This window comes from Anopheles gambiae, chromosome X, assembly GCF_943734735.2.
Source record: "Anopheles gambiae chromosome X, idAnoGambNW_F1_1, whole genome shotgun sequence".
Taxonomy (NCBI): domain Eukaryota; kingdom Metazoa; phylum Arthropoda; class Insecta; order Diptera; family Culicidae; genus Anopheles; species Anopheles gambiae.
In genome coordinates, this window is record NC_064600.1 from 26,531,097 (window position 1) to 26,553,319 (window position 22,223).

Sequence of the window (22,223 nt, forward strand, 5' to 3'; positions counted from 1 at the left end):
AGGTTCGTTTCAGTCATGAGCGTTGGTGACTGAAACAGTGATATTTTACAGTGCTGCTCCTGGCCCAGAAAATTTCATAACAGTGATTGACTAAAAGTTTATTCCCAAATTGTCACCAATCATATCACTCGTTACAACCACTTGAGAATTTCACCTGTGATAATCGCAATTGAGTACGTGACGCTGACAAGGTTTTTGATTCACTCAGTTTTCTTTTGTGATATTGATGGTCACATTTTGCAGCACTGGCCACAACAGCTAGCTAGTATTGACCACACGCGAGAAAGAGAAAGCGCTATGGTGGGAAAAAGCACGGACGACGGCTGACAGCGATTGGCCGTCTGACGCAAGGTGTAATAAATGACAAGGTTAAGTTGTTTAGAGCAAAATGACATTTCTCGACTTGACATTTCTCTTCCTGGGGCTCCGGTATAAAAATCGGGGAGGGCTGGTGCGGGGTAATGAAATTTGTATGCAGAGAGTGACAGATGTCCCCCACAATGTCGCCCAGCAAAAGCGATAAAAATCAACCTTCTAAATACATTATCCTTGGTCTGACGCACCAACACATCCAAACCTTTGACAGCGTGCTCAGGCGAGGGGTATGAGGCGGAGCCAGGGACGGGTAGCTCGACGAGCTGCTTGACAAATTTGCCGTTGGAGGGAAAAAGATGGCATGATAAAATTCTCCGAACGGCATGATTTCTTCCGGCGCTTTGCGCAGCGGGTCCTATGCTTTAGTTCCTTCTGATTCGTATGTGTTTTCCTATTTGAATTCATATTCGAAATATTAATGTTAACCCAAAATCCAACACAGTGTAAAGCGGTTTTGATAAGAAATCCATTCGATTTCATCGATATTAATAGAAATATTTTCATCTGTGTTTAAAAAATCCAAAAAAAGCTCTTTAAAAAAATAAAATAGTGGAATATGGAGCACAAATGCCTCACATTTAAGGAAAAATGCTTGCTTTTGTAAATGTTTTATTAATATTTGAATAAACAAGTTGTACGCAGTGTGAAATAATTGGGTGGTGTGGAACAACTGACTAATTACCCTAAGTCATGTTTTTTTTAAACATCTAAACAAGATTTTGCACATAGGAGTATAGAAACTTACTTAATATTTTAAACTGGACTCCGTTTTCTCTCTCACTTAAAGAGTTCTAGCCTCACTTAAATTGTACATAAATCTCGTAGATAATGAAGAATAAATGTGAAAATAGGACAAATAAATTATTTCATTATTTTTATTCTCAAATGTTTTTATTCTCAAATCCATACATAATTAATTATACAATAAGATCACGCAATAACATGAAATAACATACTTCAATGTATGTTTTAGTGTTAAATAAGAACTCACTCAAAATATATTTTGAAAGCATATTTAGCCTAAAATATGTGCAAGATAAATTATATCAAAAAAATGAATAAATGTAGACAAAGTTTGAATCCTAGGGACCTTACGTCAAGTGACGAATTGTCAAAATGCTCTAGATTCTATCACCTGATATTTTAAATCCACCTTGGTTTTACAAAAAGGGAGAATCTTCGGAAGAGTCCCGTTGTCGCACGGGTGTTAACCGTTGTGTCAATGACCAAATTTACACCTTCATCTCTACGACCGGCATACCCGGGTATCCTATACATTATGTATGGGGGATTAAACTTTTTTGTGCTAAAACTTTAATAGCTTCTGTTTCAGTCGTAGTTTTTGAATGAAATTTGAAGAGAAAGTCCATACATTATTGTTCTTTAACATTGCGTTATTGGTGGAATTATGGAATTAATTCATCAGAATTTATTTTAAACTTTTTAACGTGTAGTTCAAACGCCGTAAATATTCTTAAATTAATTGTTTCAAACATACTTTTCCTTATAAATATATAAGCTTAATTTACATTCCGCAAAAAAAAGAGTAAGAAAATAAATTTTGATTTGATTTCAGTCCCCACAATGATCACACTTTGTTATAATTTTGGAGTGCTGTGCACAAACTGGTTTCTTACATTCATCACAAACTTTTCTAGTAGGTCGTTTTTTAACACAAAGGAAACATGTCCCGGTGTGCTTAACCCTACCACTAGCGTCCCGTTTAGTTGGAGTCATTTTTTCGTTAGTATCTGGTGATTTTATAGGACCTCCTTTCATAGCCTCTATACCACTACGTGGCCCGAAGTGACGCATAATTTGTATATTATTTGATCGAATTTCTATTTCTGGCATTGCCAATTGTTCACACAGTTGTTGAAGGAACATACGTCTCTTGTTTGTGGACGTGTTATATTGAGGATTATTTTCTTTGTACAATACGAATGCAGCAAGAGCTGCTACATCTAGCATATTGTAAAAAAAGCCAGTAGCCACCTATTAGTATTTCTTTTTGTGGTACATTCTGACAAATACTTGTCCATATTGTCGACACCGCCTTTCAATTTGTTGTAGTCGTCGATCATTTTACGCTTATTCTTAGGTCCTGTTATTTCCATGTCATAGTGAGAAGTAGACATGAGGATAACGCACTTATTTTTTTTTTTTTTGGGACGTATGAACATAAACATACATTCTCACTGAACCCAATTAAGGTTGATTCAGGTATCCTTCCTTTTGGGTTGACGAAGAATGCTGGAACAAAAGTACGTTTTTTGTTCACAGTGCCCAAGATTGATAATTTATAGTCTAGCATTAGAGAGAGTGCTAAATTGTACGATGTAAAAAAATTATCACAAACGACATTTCGTCCACTTCCTCGGAACATATCGCATAAATCCTTCACCACACGTTCTCCTTGATTTCGTTCTCTTTCACCTGATGTTTTAAACAAGAAAAAGAAAAGAAAACATCATAACTCTCTTCATTTTTTTAAGGAGTATGATAAATTATGTAACTATCTATTTACCTGTTATTGCCATGCCTGTATATATTTGGCCTTTTAGAGGGTACGATGATAAGGAGTCACAAACCCACCAAACTTTTATTCCGTATTTAGCAGGTTTAGACGGCATGTACTGCGTAAAACCTGTGCCTCCACGAAATGCAAAGAGCTGTTCATCTACGGTGACATTTGTTCCAGGCACATAACACGATTTTAAATTAGCGTTGAGCATTTGAAAAACATCAGATATAGCGGCTGCTTTATCCATCGTCTTCCGCTGCTGTCGCGTCTGACCATTATCAAAACGGGTAAACCGACTGATCGACCAGAATCGCTGAATGCTCATTGAAGCGCGAAACATTGGATGGGAAGATGTTTTCCAAAACTCTGTAACTGGCATGTAGTTTGAGAGCGACACACCAGCTAAGAGAAGCAACCCAATGTATGCATCAAATTCTGAGCTTGTCAGAGGCTTCCAATCTTTTGAATGCACCCGATCACTTTCATTCGAATTTTGGAAGCATAGAATTGCTTTCCTATTCGTTTCTCGAATAATCAAATCACACATTGCTTCTGTCAGCAGTTGTTTAAATGTATGAACTATGCTTAAACCATTTGTTTTTTTTTGTTGGACCTGTGTTTTTTTATCTGAGTATGTTGTTTGCTAAGATTTTGTGCGTGTTTCCAGGACGCTCGCTGGACCAAACAGTGCCATTTTTTGATTTGTACTCTTCCGCAGTGTACTCGTCCAGCCACTCTTCAGAATACTCGTCACCTGAATCTATATGATTGTATTCTGGGACCTGTAATTCTTCTGCGTCAGAATCGTTCAGAGCTCCACTTACTAAACAATCATTTTGGTCCTCATCAGTGGATGGAAAAAGTAAAACTTCTTCGTCGCTTCCTTCTTCAGCCATTTCCTGCAGTCTCTGTTGATTATATCTCTCTCTTTCCTCAAGGCTAAGCTCATCCAGTTGTTCAATTGAAAGCCAGTCACTACTTTCCATAATGGCAAATGAAATATAAATGTGATTCGCAGTTTACAGAAAATAAATGCTCTTTTCGGTTTATGCAGACAATGTGAATCAACAAAAAACGGAGTGTACTAGAGTTTCCGCGAAACTGAAAAGATTTGACAGACAGCTTGACAGATCGTTTATACTTATGCTTTGATTTCTCATGTACATATCTCATTTAAAATTCATAAATTTCAGTTATTCGATAATTCCAAAAATCGTTGGATATACCCATTTTTACCTTTATGTTACACATTTTACATCAAACTTCGCGATAAACTTTTCCTGGCTATTACAAATTTTCATAAATATCTTATCATAAAATAATTTCACTTTTCGTACGATATAACCATTATGTACAATAGCAAGAACTGAGATAAAATAAGAAACATGCACAAAAATAATAAATTAGTTACGTAACACCTGCACTATTACTAATTTGTTACTGATACAAAAGTGATTGATCATTAGTTGAAGGAAAAAAAATCAAAACAGTTTTTAAAATTCTATCAACAAAACAAAGACAAAGAATAATAATGTATTCACTTTCTCTTCAAATTTCATGCAAATCTTACGACTAGAACAGAAGTGATTAAAGTTTTAGCGTAAAAATGTTTCATTCCCAATACAATATGTATGGGATACCCGGGTATGCCGGTCGTAGAGGTAAGGGGTACAAAAAGTATATCGAAGAAAAAAAATAGTGCGAGTTTTTGGAAAAAAAAATTTTTGCATGAAAATAAAGAGAATAAAAAAGTCGCTGCGACTTCTCTGTAAAAAGTTATTAAAGATTAAAAATCGAAATCATACCCGGGTATCCGGTTGTAGAGTTGACGGTTAACATGGGATTCTTTCCCAATAAACCCCCTGCTTGAGCCATATACAGTATCGGACATTAAGATAGGACCCTGGTTTTTTCAACGCACCGTGCACTTGTTTTGCCACGTTACTTGTGTTTGGGTGTGTGTGTGTGTGTGTGTGTGTGTGTGTGTGTGTGTGTGTGTGTGTGTGTGTGTGTGTGTGTGTGTGTGTGTGTGTGTGTGTGTGTGTGTGTGTGTGTGTGTGTGTGTGTGTGTGTGTGTGTGTGTGTGTGTGTGTGTGTGTGTGTGTGTGTGTGTGTGTGTGTGTGTGTAGTAGAAAGAGAGTATGCTTTTTAATGTGTATTTGCAAGTGCTCGGGTTTGTGTCTGAAAAACGTAGCTTGCCATTATGTCATATTGCGTTGAAAGTATTTTGATAATGTGTGTTATCATGTGAAACATCGTGCGTTTACACTTGGATAAAAGCTAAAGTTTGCATCGACAGTAGCTCTTCTACGTCTGACGACAACGCAGGTGTGCTGATTGATGAATGTGCATGCACAGCGATGCAAAATGGACACGCACACAATAGCAATGAACTCGGCATTCCCTCACAGGTGTTTCTCCAGTGCACGCCATTTAAAGGCCTTCGTGCATCTCTGCGTTGCACGTTGTGTGCGCATGGGAAACTTTTGTGCGTGCATTGAGCTGGCGCGCAGGTGTTCTTTTCAATGTGCGTTTTGTTTCATGAGCGCGGCCGTATTCTGTTCTCGATTTTGAAGGGAAGACGCTAACTCGCGTACTCGTTGATAGTTTTATCCATGCGATGTTTTCGCTGCTCGACAACGATGTAATTCATCGCGTATAGAAGTAGAACGCAGGCAGAGCACGGGATCAGCCGTTTCCATGTTTTTAACCAGCGCGTTCTTGACGGTCCAAGCAAGCAATGTTAGTAACAATGGGTCGACGTAAACATTTTACCGATTATCAGCGCCATATGAAAAAGCGAATGGCTGCTGCTGGCATTAAGTGCAAAACGATCGAGTTCGTAATGGAACGATCGCGCACTTTTGTGGCAAGCGCGCTTCGGACAACCGAAACGTGCTTTGACAACCGAAACGCGCTTGGACAACCGAAACGCGCAAGTCAACCGGACGTCTTCAGAAGACCACGGCGAAAGACGACCGTAAAATTGTTAATATATCGAAAAAACACTGATCGCGAGGGCAGTGGTCCTGCTTATTACATCAAAAACCTTACCCAAAACACAAAAAAAAAACTACTAACAAAACTATCCGAAACGACCTACTTGTGAAACAAACACACACACCAATACACATTCAAACATACATACACACACACATGCACACACACACACACACATGTACACACACACATACACACACATGCACACACACACAAACACAAACACACAAACCACACATAAACCTGTCCCAACGGGTGCATGCTGCGTTGAAAACATTAGGGTCCTATCATTCTGTCCGATACTGTACCCTTCCTCATGGGTTCACCTTCGGTATGCTTCTTAGGGCAGGGTCTATGCATTAGCATTTTGTTCTTGCTATTGCATTATGCATCTAAGTTCGTGGGACAGATTGACAGTTATCACGCGAACACAATACATTGATGGCGACGAATCTGGGGCTTGCTCTTTGGCCAGGTTATCCACAAGTCCCAATAGCCTCAGGGCTGACGGGTGGCCTGGCGGCTTACCTGGCTTCGGTATCAAGACTATTTTTTGTCTTTTCCACATTGAAAGAAACTAGCCGGTAGTTAGGGTGTTCATTAGAAAATTTTTGAACAAGTCGGGGTATGCCAACATAGCCACCTTGATCGTCTTATTAGGGATGCCATTCATCCCAGGAGCTTTGCCACATTTTAAACGATCAGCCAGGTTAATAATCTCCTGTCTCGTTATAGGCACAGGGTCAGTCTCTGGCGTGTTAATCGTAGGACTGAGGTTCAGTGGTAAATGTGTTGGAAACAGGGTTTCAATAATGCTCTTCAGCTTTACAGAGTTCTACAGGTTCCGAAGACTTTACATCATTCATGAGTGTACTGAAAGCAAGTCACTAGGGCTTCCAAGCGATTTCGTCACAGAGCTCTCTTAAATTTGTTATGTAATTTTGTTTTGTAGCCCGTCTTAATTAGGCCATAAGGCCCGTTGAATATGAACTAATAAAATAATAATAATAGTAGCTTGAGGAAGTATTGCCTTTTACTGGCTTTTATAGCTCATTAATGCTACGACATAGCCGCGATGTATACGAGTTGTACGATCCAGAGAGAGGTAGTGTATAGGTAAATCTCCGAAAGCTAAAAGCTTCTCAAAGAAATCTTCATTGAAGGATTCAGTTTTCCTTCCTCTAGAACCAACTCGGGACCCTTGTACTGATGATGATGATAGCCTATGTCCTATGTTGATGGCATATCTGACAACATTATGGTCGCTGTTCACTCACTCGCCAGTTTAATCTCTCTAAGAGGGTGGGATTGCAGAACGTCATATCAATAATTGACGTTCTCTCGTATTTCCCAGTGCTACTCTCAGCCGGGCGAAACTTTCGAGAACAGCGTCAGTTCTGCTATTAGTACGCTTGCTCCAACACTCAACAGACCAGGCATTGATTTCACCGGCAATTGCAAGTAGTCTATGCCCATCCAGCTCTGCTACGAGGTTGTCAAGCATAACATGGAACCTCTCTAGTTCCCAACTTGGGAGAGCATAACAGCTGCAGAAAAACACTCCATTTACTTCAGCTATACAGAAACCCTCGAAGGTGTTAGTTATTACACGTTGTTTTGGGTACAGTATCGGACATAATGATAGGGCAATGGTTTTTTCAACGCACCATGCACCCGTTGGGACAGGTTTATGTGTGGTTTGTATTGGTTTGTGTTTGTGTGCGTGTGTGTGCATGTGTGTGTGTGTATGTATGTTTGAGTGTGTATTGGTGTGTGTGTTTGTTTCACAAGTATGTCATTTTGGATAGATTTGTTAGTAGTTTTTTGTGTTTTGGGTTAGGTTTTTGATGTAATAAGCAGGACCACCACCCTCGCGATCAGTGTTTCTTCGATATATTAACAATTTTACGGTCTTCTTTCGCCGTGGTCTTCTGAGGACGTCCGGTTGACTTGCGCGTTTCGGTTGTCCAAGCGCGTTTCGGTTGTCCAAGCACGTTTCGGTTGTCCGAAGCGCGTTTGTCACAAAAGTGCGCGATCGTTCCATCACGAACTCGATCGTTTTGCGATTAATGCCAGCAGCAGCCATTCGCTTTTTCATATGGCGCTGATAATCGGTACAACGTTTACCTCAACCCATTGTTACTAACATTGCTTGCTTGGACCGTCAAGAACGCGCTGGTTAAAAAGTTCTGCTTCTACACGTGATGAATTACATCGTTGTAGAGCAGCGAAAAAGCGTATGGATAAAAACTATCAATGAGTAAGGGAGTGAGCGTCTCCCCATTTAAATCGAGAACAGAATACTGCCCTACAAACAACGAGCGGGATATTTTATCATGGTGTGTGTAAAAACCTAGAGTTAAGCGGAGAATCGGTGTGAAATACACGGAGGCGAGAGCGCGTTTTGGTTTCGACACAGTTTTGGCACTAATACAGTTACACATGTGGAAATGTGTGCGTTCATTTTCGGCCAGCTCGCTCAGTTTGATCTGCTCGCAGCGCTGTGCTGATGTCGGTGTCTCGCTTGCACTGCTGCACCAAAAGTTCCTCTGTGTGCTCTCGTTCTTGCTACCACACGAAATCGTCAGTACAGCTCAAGGATCGGCAGCAAGCGGCCGCACATGCGTCAGCCTAAGTCCTGGACGATTGGTGTTATGATTTTGTAAAGTGTTCAAGTGTTCAAGTGTTGTGCAAATTCAAATGAAGCTGCGCGAATGATTCGTAATGCATGTTATGTACATCGCGCAGCTTCATTTCGTACCTTTTTTACAGTAATCAACGTGTGCAACAGGATCTACGCAGATATTCGACAACTTCAACGTTTGCTTCGATGGAGCGATCAATGTTATTTTAGTCAAATATTGTGTATCAACTTACGTAAATGTGTGAAGTCGTGTAAAGTTAAAATGTAAATGTTTCAATAAAGTGATGAAAAAAGATCTACGCGTGTTTGTGTTTTTATTTAGCTTTAGATAACAGAAAAATACGCAGCGAGTGTGAGCGATCGCTGAACGAAAGAAACGCACACAGCGCAACACGAAAGAAACAAACACAAGCACACGAAAGGATGCTCGCGCATGGGCGCGAGCATTGAGAGAGCGCACCGTGTATTTTGTATGGGAGCGGGAGAGAACCGTGGTACCCGTTCCCGCCCCCTTTTTTAAGCCTAGGAAATCTTCCATCGGCTTAACTCTAGGTTTTTACGCACACCATGATAAAAATTACCCGCTCTTTGTCCGTAGGGTGCCGCGCTCATGAAACAAAACGCCCATTGAAAAGAACAACTGCGCGCTTGCTCAATGCACGCACAAAGTTGCCTATGCACACGAGCTTCAACGCAGATATGCACGCAGCCCTATATTTATATAACTTTAATATTAAACATATTCCGATATATTTTATGATTTTATATTTTTATATAAATTTTCAAAACTGATAAAAACTGTTTTTATTTTGGAAATAGAAAACAAAATATTTTCAAAATTTTACATATATATATTTATATTTATATTTATATACATATATATATATATATATATGCTGCGTTGAAAACATTAGGGTCCTATCATTCTGTCCGATACTGTACCCTTCCTCATGGGTTCACCTTCGGTATGCTTCTTAGGGCAGGGTCTATGCATTAGCATTTTGTTCTTGCTATTGCATTATGCATCTAAGTTCGTGGGACAGATTGACAGTTATCACGCGAACACAATACATTGATGGCGACGAATCTGGGGCTTGCTCTTTGGCCAGGTTATCCACAAGTCCCAATAGCCTCAGGGCTGACGGGTGGCCTGGCGGCTTACCTGGCTTCGGTATCAAGACTATTTTTTGTCTTTTCCACATTGAAAGAAACTAGCCGGTAGTTAGGGTGTTCATTAGAAAATTTTTGAACAAGTCGGGGTATGCCAACATAGCCACCTTGATCGTCTTATTAGGGATGCCATTCATCCCAGGAGCTTTGCCACATTTTAAACGATCAGCCAGGTTAATAATCTCCTGTCTCGTTATAGGCACAGGGTCAGTCTCTGGCGTGTTAATCGTAGGACTGAGGTTCAGTGGTAAATGTGTTGGAAACAGGGTTTCAATAATGCTCTTCAGCTTTACAGAGTTCTACAGGTTCCGAAGACTTTACATCATTCATGAGTGTACTGAAAGCAAGTCACTAGGGCTTCCAAGCGATTTCGTCACAGAGCTCTCTTAAATTTGTTATGTAATTTTGTTTTGTAGCCCGTCTTAATTAGGCCATAAGGCCCGTTGAATATGAACTAATAAAATAATAATAATAGTAGCTTGAGGAAGTATTGCCTTTTACTGGCTTTTATAGCTCATTAATGCTACGACATAGCCGCGATGTATACGAGTTGTACGATCCAGAGAGAGGTAGTGTATAGGTAAATCTCCGAAAGCTAAAAGCTTCTCAAAGAAATCTTCATTGAAGGATTCAGTTTTCCTTCCTCTAGAACCAACTCGGGACCCTTGTACTGATGATGATGATAGCCTATGTCCTATGTTGATGGCATATCTGACAACATTATGGTCGCTGTTCACTCACTCGCCAGTTTAATCTCTCTAAGAGGGTGGGATTGCAGAACGTCATATCAATAATTGACGTTCTCTCGTATTTCCCAGTGCTACTCTCAGCCGGGCGAAACTTTCGAGAACAGCGTCAGTTCTGCTATTAGTACGCTTGCTCCAACACTCAACAGACCAGGCATTGATTTCACCGGCAATTGCAAGTAGTCTATGCCCATCCAGCTCTGCTACGAGGTTGTCAAGCATAACATGGAACCTCTCTAGTTCCCAACTTGGGAGAGCATAACAGCTGCAGAAAAACACTCCATTTACTTCAGCTATACAGAAACCCTCGAAGGTGTTAGTTATTACACGTTGTTTTGGGTACAGTATCGGACATAATGATAGGGCAATGGTTTTTTCAACGCACCATGCACCCGTTGGGACAGGTTTATGTGTGGTTTGTATTGGTTTGTGTTTGTGTGCGTGTGTGTGCATGTGTGTGTGTGTATGTATGTTTGAGTGTGTATTGGTGTGTGTGTTTGTTTCACAAGTATGTCATTTTGGATAGATTTGTTAGTAGTTTTTTGTGTTTTGGGTTAGGTTTTTGATGTAATAAGCAGGACCACCACCCTCGCGATCAGTGTTTCTTCGATATATTAACAATTTTACGGTCTTCTTTCGCCGTGGTCTTCTGAGGACGTCCGGTTGACTTGCGCGTTTCGGTTGTCCAAGCGCGTTTCGGTTGTCCAAGCACGTTTCGGTTGTCCGAAGCGCGTTTGTCACAAAAGTGCGCGATCGTTCCATCACGAACTCGATCGTTTTGCGATTAATGCCAGCAGCAGCCATTCGCTTTTTCATATGGCGCTGATAATCGGTACAACGTTTACCTCAACCCATTGTTACTAACATTGCTTGCTTGGACCGTCAAGAACGCGCTGGTTAAAAAGTTCTGCTTCTACACGTGATGAATTACATCGTTGTAGAGCAGCGAAAAAGCGTATGGATAAAAACTATCAATGAGTAAGGGAGTGAGCGTCTCCCCATTTAAATCGAGAACAGAATACTGCCCTACAAACAACGAGCGGGATATTTTATCATGGTGTGTGTAAAAACCTAGAGTTAAGCGGAGAATCGGTGTGAAATACACGGAGGCGAGAGCGCGTTTTGGTTTCGACACAGTTTTGGCACTAATACAGTTACACATGTGGAAATGTGTGCGTTCATTTTCGGCCAGCTCGCTCAGTTTGATCTGCTCGCAGCGCTGTGCTGATGTCGGTGTCTCGCTTGCACTGCTGCACCGAAAGTTCCTCTGTGTGCTCTCGTTCTTGCTACCACACGAAATCGTCAGTACAGCTCAAGGATCGGCAGCAAGCGGCCGCACATGCGTCAGCCTAAGTCCTGGACGATTGGTGTTATGATTTTGTAAAGTGTTCAAGTGTTCAAGTGTTGTGCAAATTCAAATGAAGCTGCGCGAATGATTCGTAATGCATGTTATGTACATCGCGCAGCTTCATTTCGTACCTTTTTTACAGTAATCAACGTGTGCAACAGGATCTACGCAGATATTCGACAACTTCAACGTTTGCTTCGATGGAGCGATCAATGTTATTTTAGTCAAATATTGTGTATCAACTTACGTAAATGTGTGAAGTCGTGTAAAGTTAAAATGTAAATGTTTCAATAAAGTGATGAAAAAAGATCTACGCGTGTTTGTGTTTTTATTTAGCTTTAGATAACAGAAAAATACGCAGCGAGTGTGAGCGATCGCTGAACGAAAGAAACGCACACAGCGCAACACGAAAGAAACAAACACAAGCACACGAAAGGATGCTCGCGCATGGGCGCGAGCATTGAGAGAGCGCACCGTGTATTTTGTATGGGAGCGGGAGAGAACCGTGGTACCCGTTCCCGCCCCCTTTTTTAAGCCTAGGAAATCTTCCATCGGCTTAACTCTAGGTTTTTACGCACACCATGATAAAAATTACCCGCTCTTTGTCCGTAGGGTGCCGCGCTCATGAAACAAAACGCCCATTGAAAAGAACAACTGCGCGCTTGCTCAATGCACGCACAAAGTTGCCTATGCACACGAGCTTCAACGCAGATATGCACGCAGCCCTATATTTATATAACTTTAATATTAAACATATTCCGATATATTTTATGATTTTATATTTTTATATAAATTTTCAAAACTGATAAAAACTGTTTTTATTTTGGAAATAGAAAACAAAATATTTTCAAAATTTTACATATATATATTTATATTTATATTTATATACATATATATATATATATATATATATATATATATATATATTAATATATATATATATATATATATATATATATATATATATATATATATATATATATATATATATATATATATATATGTACATATGTATATGTATATATATATATATATATATATTGCCCATATATTGCGATGGGAAAGAAATGCGTGAAGCATTAATTCAAACAGAGAAATTATTGCAGGAAAAGATAGATAACGAAAAACGAAACAGAGAATCACAGAAACAGCAAGAAGAAGAATTAGAAAGATTGCAGAAGACTCTTGAAGATCAAATCATAATAGAATCAAAAAAGCAGAAAACAAAACAATTGCTAAGCGATAAGACCCTGAAACCCGAAACAAGCGAGGAAAATATTTCGCTTACCGAAAATATTAACAGACTAGTAAGCGCACTAACTGCTAGTTCTTCTGCTGGCAAAAGTACGCTTATGGAACTTCCTGAATTTGATGGTAGTTATAAACTATGGCCTCGATTTAAAACGGCCTTTGATGAAACAACTAAGAAAGGAAATTTTTCAAAGCTGGAAAATCTGAATAGACTACAGCGATACTTAAAATGGAATGCATTAAAATCAGTCAGTGGTCTCATGTTAAGTCCTGATAATCTTGATAAAATTATCGACCGATTAGAAAAACTTTATGGTAACCCCGAAAGCGTCTACAAGTCTTTGCTTAACGATCTCACAGCTTGCAGGCACATTTCAATAGAAAATCCAACATCAATAATAGAGTTTTCCAACGCGTTGAATAATATGGTAGATAATATGAATTTACTGGGGAGAACACAATATTTAAATGATCAGAGGCTCCTAAGCGACCTCATAGCACGGCTATCAACAGATCTTAGAAATAAATGGATTGCAAAAACATTAAATGAAAAAGAGATTCACACATTAAGTGATCTGGCACTATGGATAAAACCAACCGAGGACCTAGCGGCAGTTTTGGTAGCAAATGAAAATGATTAGAAATTTCGAGGGCACCGTTTAAATGCCCACTTACAGCCAAAGATGTATTCTAAAGACAATCATTGTCTGGTATGTAGAAGGGCTCATGAAACAACTCAATGCCAAGAGCTCATAGATAAGCCAGTATGGCAGAGATGGAAACTGTTAACCCAAAAGGGCATTTGTACTAATTGCTGCAAATACAAAAACCATAAGGCAGTTAGCTGCCGGCTTCCTGCTCAATGCAGAGTGGAACTTTGCTCACAAAAACACCATACGTTGCTCCATAGGAAAGAGGAACAATCCCCCTCATACATTCCTCCACAAAGATTAAACTTCCACAAAGAGGACAGAAAGCTTTACTATCAAATCATACCGATCGCATTATATCACGAATGTGCGGAAATAAAAACATTTGCCTTGTTGGATCCAGCGTCAGCAACAAGTCTTATTGTTGATGACGTAAGAAAACAGCTGTAACTAACAGGGCCCAATATGCCTCTTAAATTATCGTGGACGAATGGAAACATACAAGACGAACCACATAGTCAAATTGTTTCCTTGAGGGTTCGTGGGCCAAATAATAAAATGCTCAACATCAAGAATCTACGCTCGGTGAAGGAACTCGACCTCCCCAGACAAACGGTAGATGCTAAGAAATTAAGCAAGATGTACAAACACTTCAAAAATATCGATTTAGAAAGTTACTATGATGCCATTCCCACAGTTTTATTAGGTCTCCCACATGCTTATTATACTCAAAGCATTGGATATCGCTCCGGAAAACCTAACCAGCCGGTAGCTCAAGAGACTCGTCTGGGATGGACAATATTCGGAGGAGGAAAACATTATTGGCAAAATGATATAAACAAGTGTAGTCCTCTATTTACAATCAAAGATCAAAAAGAAGAAGATGAAAAATTAATGTCATCACTTATGCAGAAATTTTTCTCAACTGAAGAATTTGGAGTTAAATCAAACGAAGCGCCAATGCCAAAATTAGAACAGCAGGCGTTGGAAATTATGAAGGATACCTTGGCATATAAGGAAAACCGATACGAGATAGGATTACTTTGGAAGGAAGACAAACCACAGTTACCAAATAGCTATCCCCAAGCCCTGACAAGATTAAAATCACAAGAAAGAAAATTCGAAAAGGATGTTGAATTAAAAGAATGGTATCACCGAACTATTGCGGAATACCTAAGCAAAGGATATGCTCGAAAGGCTACCCCTGGGGAGCTGCTCGAACATAACCGGAAGATAAACTACATTCCTCACTTTGCTATAGTAAACAAGAACAAGTTTCCACCTAAGCCTCGTCTAGTATTTGATGCAGCCGCAAAAAATGAAGGAAGGTCACTGAACTCATTTCTCCTATCCGGTCCTGATGCTACCACCTCTTTATTTGGTGTACTCATCAGATTCCGCGAACACGAAATTGCTTGCTCTGGTGATATAAAGGAAATGTTCCACCAGGTAAAGGTTAAGCAAGAAGATCAGTGTGCCCAACGTTTTTTGTACAGAGAATCTCCTAACAAAGACCCTCAGGTCTATGTTATGCAGGTAATGACATTTGGAGCGACATGCTCTCCAGCATGCGCACAATTTGTAAAAAATAAAAACGCTCTAAAATTCGAACAACAAAACCCAAAGGCGGTGAAGGCAATTACCGATAATCATTACGTAGATGATTATCTGGATAGTTTCGCCAGTATTGAAGATGCTGCCAAAACAATAAACGAGATCATGACAATTCATGATAAGGCTAATTTTTTATACGAAACTTTGTGTCAAATTCTCATGAATTGATAAGCTCTCTTCTTGAGAACAGGAGAGCGAATAAAGAGATGCATTTTATCGAAAACAAGGATGATACTTACGAGAAAATTCTTGGCATGCACTGGGACACGAGAAACGATACTTTCAGATATAAACTAAAAATTCCACCACTAGAGGATAAGATATTGATCAAAAGGAATATACTTTCAAATATAATGAGAATCTACGACCCATTGGGCCTGGTCATCAATCTCACTACGAAATCAAAGGTCCTCATGCAAGAACTATGGAAGGAGAAAGTTGACTGGGATGATGTATTGCCAATTAACCTCCAAAGAAAATGGCAGGAATGGCTCGACGCTATAAAAACTGTTGAAGATATTAAGATCGTCAGATCCTATTCAAACATTAAGGGAAACTGTCGCAGAGAGCTGCATACATTTGTAGATGCCTCAGAAAGGGCTTTCGCAGCCGTGGTATATCTAAAAACAATACAGGGAGACACAGTAAATGTCAATATTTTGGCAGCTAAGTCAAGAGTAGCTCCCACAAAACCACTTACAATACCAAAGATAGAACTTCAAGGGGCAATACTTGGTGTCAGACTTACCGATACCATTAAAAAGGAATTGAGACTGAATATAGATGAAGAATTCTATTGGACGGATTCAAAGACAGTACTAGGATGGATCAATTCAGAAGCTCGCAATTACAAACAATTTGTGGCATGTCGAATAGGGGAAATTATCCATCGAACATCAAGAATTCAGTGACACTGGGTAGCTTCAAAAGACAATCCAGCAGACGAAGCTACGAAACCTAAACAGGGGCACTCGATATGGCTAGACGGTCCAGATTTCTTGAAACAAAAAACATTAGCAGCCCCCAAATCAGAACAATTTGCTACAAAAATAGAAATCCGACAGGTACACATGATTAGAGAAAAAACGGTGCAAATTAAGGATAGGAAAACGCGTTCAATCGACTGGTGCTCTAGTTGGACACGCTACAAAAAGAGCAATCGCACTAGGCTTAAAGCTCATAGAAAAATCAGAAAAAGTAGTAAAGCAAAAGTACTCCTCAACAATAGATAAACAATCCTACCCGAATAACAACTCTCGCGCTCATACCATTAACTACACTAGCGATTTTTACGATTAAAAGATGTAATAGAAGACGTCAACGTCCTCCGCCGTTTAAGGCACCAACAGAAGCGTAACCTCTCACGAGAAGTTACGGGGGCCGGGATGTTGCGTACGACCTCATTGTGAAGTAAAAGCATATATGCGGATGTAGCGAAGTAACACACTTCAAGTTAAAACAAAGTTCAAGCAAAACACCTCAACCTCAAGCAATAGCGCGTGCTTCAGAAACGCAACAAACATAAACAGGTAGTCAACCGTTCTCACGATTCAAACGAGGAAGTAACTTACGCAATTCATAAAACATGTCACATGTCGCATTAAATATAAATAAAACTTGTTATCAAAATAGTCATAGTTACAGTTAGCTGACCTATATGCGGTCAGCAACTAAATAGCATATAAGAGATGAAAACCTAAATAAAGTAAGCGCATTCGAACACAAACCTCAGAATCGCTCGTTTCTAAATAGTCGGAGGCACTCTCCGGTCGACGAAGGAAAAATATACCCGACTCGGTGTAAAGCACCGGCGTTGGGCGCTGCGACGGAGCAACACATCCGCCAGCAGCATTATTAGTGATGCGCGTTGCGTTCCGAACCTGCCAAGTGCGATCCGTTCCAGCATGCAAGCATCCGGACCGCGATCCTTACTTTTAATCCAAGCAGGTTCAAACTGAACTTGTTGCTCCCACCATTCTTTGCCGACCTGAACCGGCTGTTATCAACGATCATATCGATCCGATCTGAACCGGCTACTCTCAGCGTTCTTTGTGATCTGTGCTGGGCCGGTTGCTCTCAGTGCTCTTTGCGATCCGGCCTAGAACGCACGACATTCTACTCTCTTTGTATTGATGAGCTGGTTTGCTGTAAACAAATCATCCAGGTTCAATTTAAACCTGTTTCTCTCAGCGTTCTTTTCGATCCGGTTTGCAACGCACGATCACCTGCTCTCTTTCATACGATGGGCCGATTTGGTACGTACAAAGGAAGCAGGTAAAGTCTGAACCTGTTTCTCACAGCGTTCTTTTCGTTCCGGTAAAGAACGGCGTTCTCTTCTCTTTTGCTTCTTTCTAGTATGGACACACACACACACACACACACATTCTGTCTATGTGAGTGATAACAGCGCAAGCCATACTCTCTCAGTCAAAGAGATAACGGTTCAACACCTGAGTCGTGAAGCCAGAGAAGGATAGATATTTGTGATTGGTGGGAAGCTAATCGCCAAAATTTAAAGAGACAATCCTGCACTAGCGGTAAGCACAATGAATGAAATGTTTCTCTTCTGCCATATTGATGTTATCAGTATAGGTGCCGGTTTTGGACTGCATTGTGGTAGTCAATGAATTGCTATGTGTTGGGTGCTAAGCTGCTTCGTTGCGCATGCATCTCCAATGAACTCGTTTGAATTATTACCTGAGATCTTCACGGTACAACTAAATATTTAGGATGCATGACACGTTTAGCCTTCCGCAATAATTTCTTTAACCCCGTTTATCGCCCCGTGAATTTGAATTTGAATTTATCCGGCGCTACAACCGCTTTGCGGTCTTGGCCTGCCTCAGGAGTGTCCGAAACCGCTCACGGTCTCGCGCCTTCGTCTGCCAGTCCGTTATCCCGGCCTTAATGGCGGACGCCTCCACGCCATCTTGCCACCTCAATTTGGGCCTACCACGCCTCCTCTGTCCTTGTGGACGGCCTAAAAAGACTTTACGGGCTGGGTCGTCCGTTTCCATGCGTATAACATGGCCAGCCCACCGGAGCCTGGCGAGCTTTATACGATGTATGACAGTGAGGTCGCCGTACATCTCGTATAGCTCGTCATTATAGCGGCTCCTCCATTGTCCTTCCACACATACGGGGCCAAGTATCCTTCTGAGCATCTTCCTCTCGAACGCGGCTAAGAGGGATTCGTCAGATTTGGACAGTGTCCATGTCTCAGAGGCGTATGTGAGTACTGGTACTATATAGGTACTATATAGTCCCAGCTTCGTCCGTCGCGACAGGTTCTTTGAGGTGAACTGCTTTTTCAGGCTGTAGAATGACCGGTTGGCAGCCAGCATCCTTGCGCGCAACTCAGCTTCCATGCTATTGTCGTTGCTGACCTTTGATCCCAGATAGGTGAATTGTGGGACGACTTCAAAAGTGCGTTCACCTATCTGCACGTCACGCCTACGTAGATTCTGATTATTTGTTGGCGGGCCCGCTGATGTTGCCACCATCAGTTTGGTCTTTGCCTCGTCTATCTGCAATCCGAGGTTCTCTGCCGCCTACTCGATCCCTTGGTAGGCTTCTGCTACATAGGAGAGCCGCAGACCAATGATGTCTATATCATCAGCGTATGCCAGGATCTGGGTTGACTTATAGAAGATGGTTCCCGTAGTCTCCACCCTCGAGTCACGGATGGCTCTCTCTAGCGCCAAGTTGAATAGGAGACAGGCAAGCCCGTCCCCCTGGCGCAGACCCTTGGTGGTAGCAAAAGGTCCTGAGAGTTTTCCATCCACCCTAACCTGGCATGTGACGTTGGTCATAGTCATTCTAACTAGCCTTATCAGTTTGGCCGGGATTCCAAAAGAGCTCATAGCGTCGTACAGTTTTACCCTGGCTATGCTATCGTATGCGGCTTTGAAGTCTATGAAGAGATGGTATGTGTCGTTTTTGTATTCAGCCATCTTCTCCAAGATCTGCCGCATGGTGAAGATCTGATCAGTGGTTGATTTTCCGTTTCGGAATCCTCTTTGATAGTTTCCTACTATCTCTTCGACGTGCGGGACAAGGCGATCCTGAAGGATCAGGGAGAATATTTTATAGGCGGTATTCAACACCGTAATACCCCTGTAGTTGTTGCAGTCCAACCTATCTCCCTTCTTGTATATGGGGTAGATGATGCCGAGATTCCAATCACAAGGCATCGATTCGCTATCCCACACCTCAGTAACAATTTGATGAATCTCGTTTTCTAGTCGTGCACCTCCATTCTTGACCAGTTCGGCTGCAATTCCGTCGGTTCCGGGTGCCTTGTTATTTTTCAGCCGACGGATAGCCTTTCGTGTTTCATCTATGCTAGGTGGCAGTAGCATGACATTATCTGCTAGTGGCGCTTCTAGCTGTTCGCTAAACTGGTCATTGAGTAATTCATCAAAGTACTGAGCCCACCGCGAGAGGACCTCTGGCTGGTTACTGACCAGATCTCCATCCTTGTTGCGACAGCAGGTTACCTTAGGTACAACGTTGTTTCGGTGACCTGCTATCGCTTGGTAAAACTTTCGTGTCGGTCCGTACGCCTCTCTGGTTTGCTCGAGTTCCCGCATGTTTTGCTCTTCCAAAGCATGCTTCTTGGAGCGGTGAACTCGTTTCTCTTCGCGTCTAAGCCGTGAATATTCCTCTGCGCATGCCCGCGTTCAATTCAATTCGCCCCGTGAAACAGCGCTATTCTTATGGACAATTAAAGTGCACTACCGGACACTTACACACCGGTAGTTCACCGTATAGTATAATGTCAACCCTACGGAAACAACTTAGCAGTCTATGTATTTTATATAAACCAATGTTATTCGATGCTGTCTGCTTCTTTTAATAAATATGAATTCAATCAGAGTAGTTTAATTTACAGGGTTTCCCACGATTTATTGGTCAGTTCCCATGATTTTTTGGTGCGTTCCCACGATTTTTTGGTTGTATCCCATAGATTTTTGGTTCGATCCTATAATTTATTGGTATTTTCCGATTGGATATCAATACAATTAGACCAAAAAATTCTGGGAAACGACCAAAAAATCGTGGGAACGCACCAAAAAAATATGGGAATCCACCAAAAATTGATGGGAACCAACCAATATATCGTGGGAAACCCTGTAATCCATACGAAATTTAAAAGCCGATTTTACTTGTAAGCTTTTTGATTTTGCATCAAAATTTCATATGAGTTGCAACAAATTTCTGATTTACTTATTTTTTTAGAAGTATAAAAAGGGAATAATGATTAATTTTATTTAAAACAAAAACAACAAAATGCCTTAACCTTTTATTGAAAAAGGAACTGTATAGCGGGGTACTTAAGTTGAGCGTTTTTATTTTAGTAGAAGAATAGTTTTACACATTCAGTAAATTATTATTTAGCTTTGTTTTAATTGAAACTATGTGATTACTGCACAAAAAAAAAATAACAGCATATTCAATAAATACTTTCAAGTTAACCATATATAAAAGTGAGCCACTGAAAAAAGCGTAACCATGGCAGGTCATCTTGAACCTGCGTTCCGCGTTCCGTTCTTTTTCTCCAGATTGGCAGGTTCGTTCCATTCCTCAATTTTCGGAACTATTCCCATCACTAGTCTACATACCAGAGAAGGAAGGCTTCATAGTTGCCTCTAGTTTGCAGCCTCCAAGGCTAGTTATCTGGTTTCTCAGATCTCTCTCTCTCTCTCTCTGCGTCAGCTGCTTCCGTTTCTTCGTCGATGAAGCGAATTTCTACTGTCTTCATTTACCCCAGAGACTTAACGTTGCCAGCTTCACCAATAGCTTGTTGTTGTTGTTGTTGTTGCTGTTGATCTGTGTGTGTATGTGTGTCTTTTACACATACAATATCAAAGCCAAATTTTCATGTAATTTCATAACCTATTACAAAAAGGTTATCATTTCGTATCTTCCCTTCGATTCTCTTCTATAATATCTCATCTAAAGTCGATGAAAATGTCTATTACATGCATAATTACACGACAACTTAGCTTTGGTTTGGTTGGGTTCCGTTGTTTGGTCGGTCCGCATTAATAGCGTATTTCGTAGACAACCTGTGTATCTACATGTTCATTTTACATATCTATACCAATGTATTCGAACATCTTTGTGTTTCTTATAATTATAATTTTGATAAGATTATAAATGTTTTATTGACAATAGATTGTTACGCTGTAGGTGCATACAATTTCAAGTGACATGTTTTTATGCAAGCATATACTAGGATATATTTCGTTTTTGTTTACATTACCTTCATTTCAAATTTGTATTGCTTCATCCAAAAAATCATCCAACAATTTCTTAGTGATTTTGTTTAATTTAAAGTATGTAATCTACGAACTTTGTGGTCACCTGATGTCTCAACACTTTCCGAGATAATTTTTATATTTTTGGTAAAACAAACTTACCTCTGCAAACTCTTAGCAAACACTTCTTGGTATATAAACATTAATTACCAATTGTTTTTATTTGAAGCTTTATAGATTTTAATCGAAATTTTACGTTCACATGTCATTCATGTTTTCTTTCGTAGCACGGAAGATAGATTTTGCGTAGTAGTTTACATGTGCGACCTATCATCAAAACGATTTCGAGCATGCGCACAAATAATTTGTAGAAGTGAATGGGAACAGCTCTTCCGAAAATGATTTTACGGCATGTAAGCGAAAGGCCACGGGAGTGACAAAATGCTGACAAATTTTTCAAAATGTGAGCTTTTGTCAGTTTTTTGAGCTTTTGTCAAAATTTTGTAACCTGGAGCAGCCAGGAAAAAAAGTTGACAAAAGTTGACAAAATTTGACGTTCGTGAAAAAGCGTAAACAAACAGCTACTTGGCACAGTTGTGACCCATTGTTATGATAATAATGCTAAAATGCATGATTCT

The 22,223-nt window shown here is 40.4% G+C and overlaps 1 protein-coding gene across 1 annotated transcript in view; it reads right to left on the minus strand.

Annotated features, from left to right (window-relative positions):
• LOC1275196 (glutamate receptor ionotropic, NMDA 2B) overlaps positions 1–21,935 on the minus strand; it is a 133,986-nt gene extending 112,051 nt beyond the window's left edge. The window contains exon 1 of the mRNA XM_061648104.1: positions 21,748–21,935. The gene's annotated coding sequence lies outside the window, so the exon portion shown is untranslated. The remainder of the gene's footprint in view (positions 1–21,747) is intronic.
• Between the last annotated feature and the right edge of the window lie 288 nt (positions 21,936–22,223).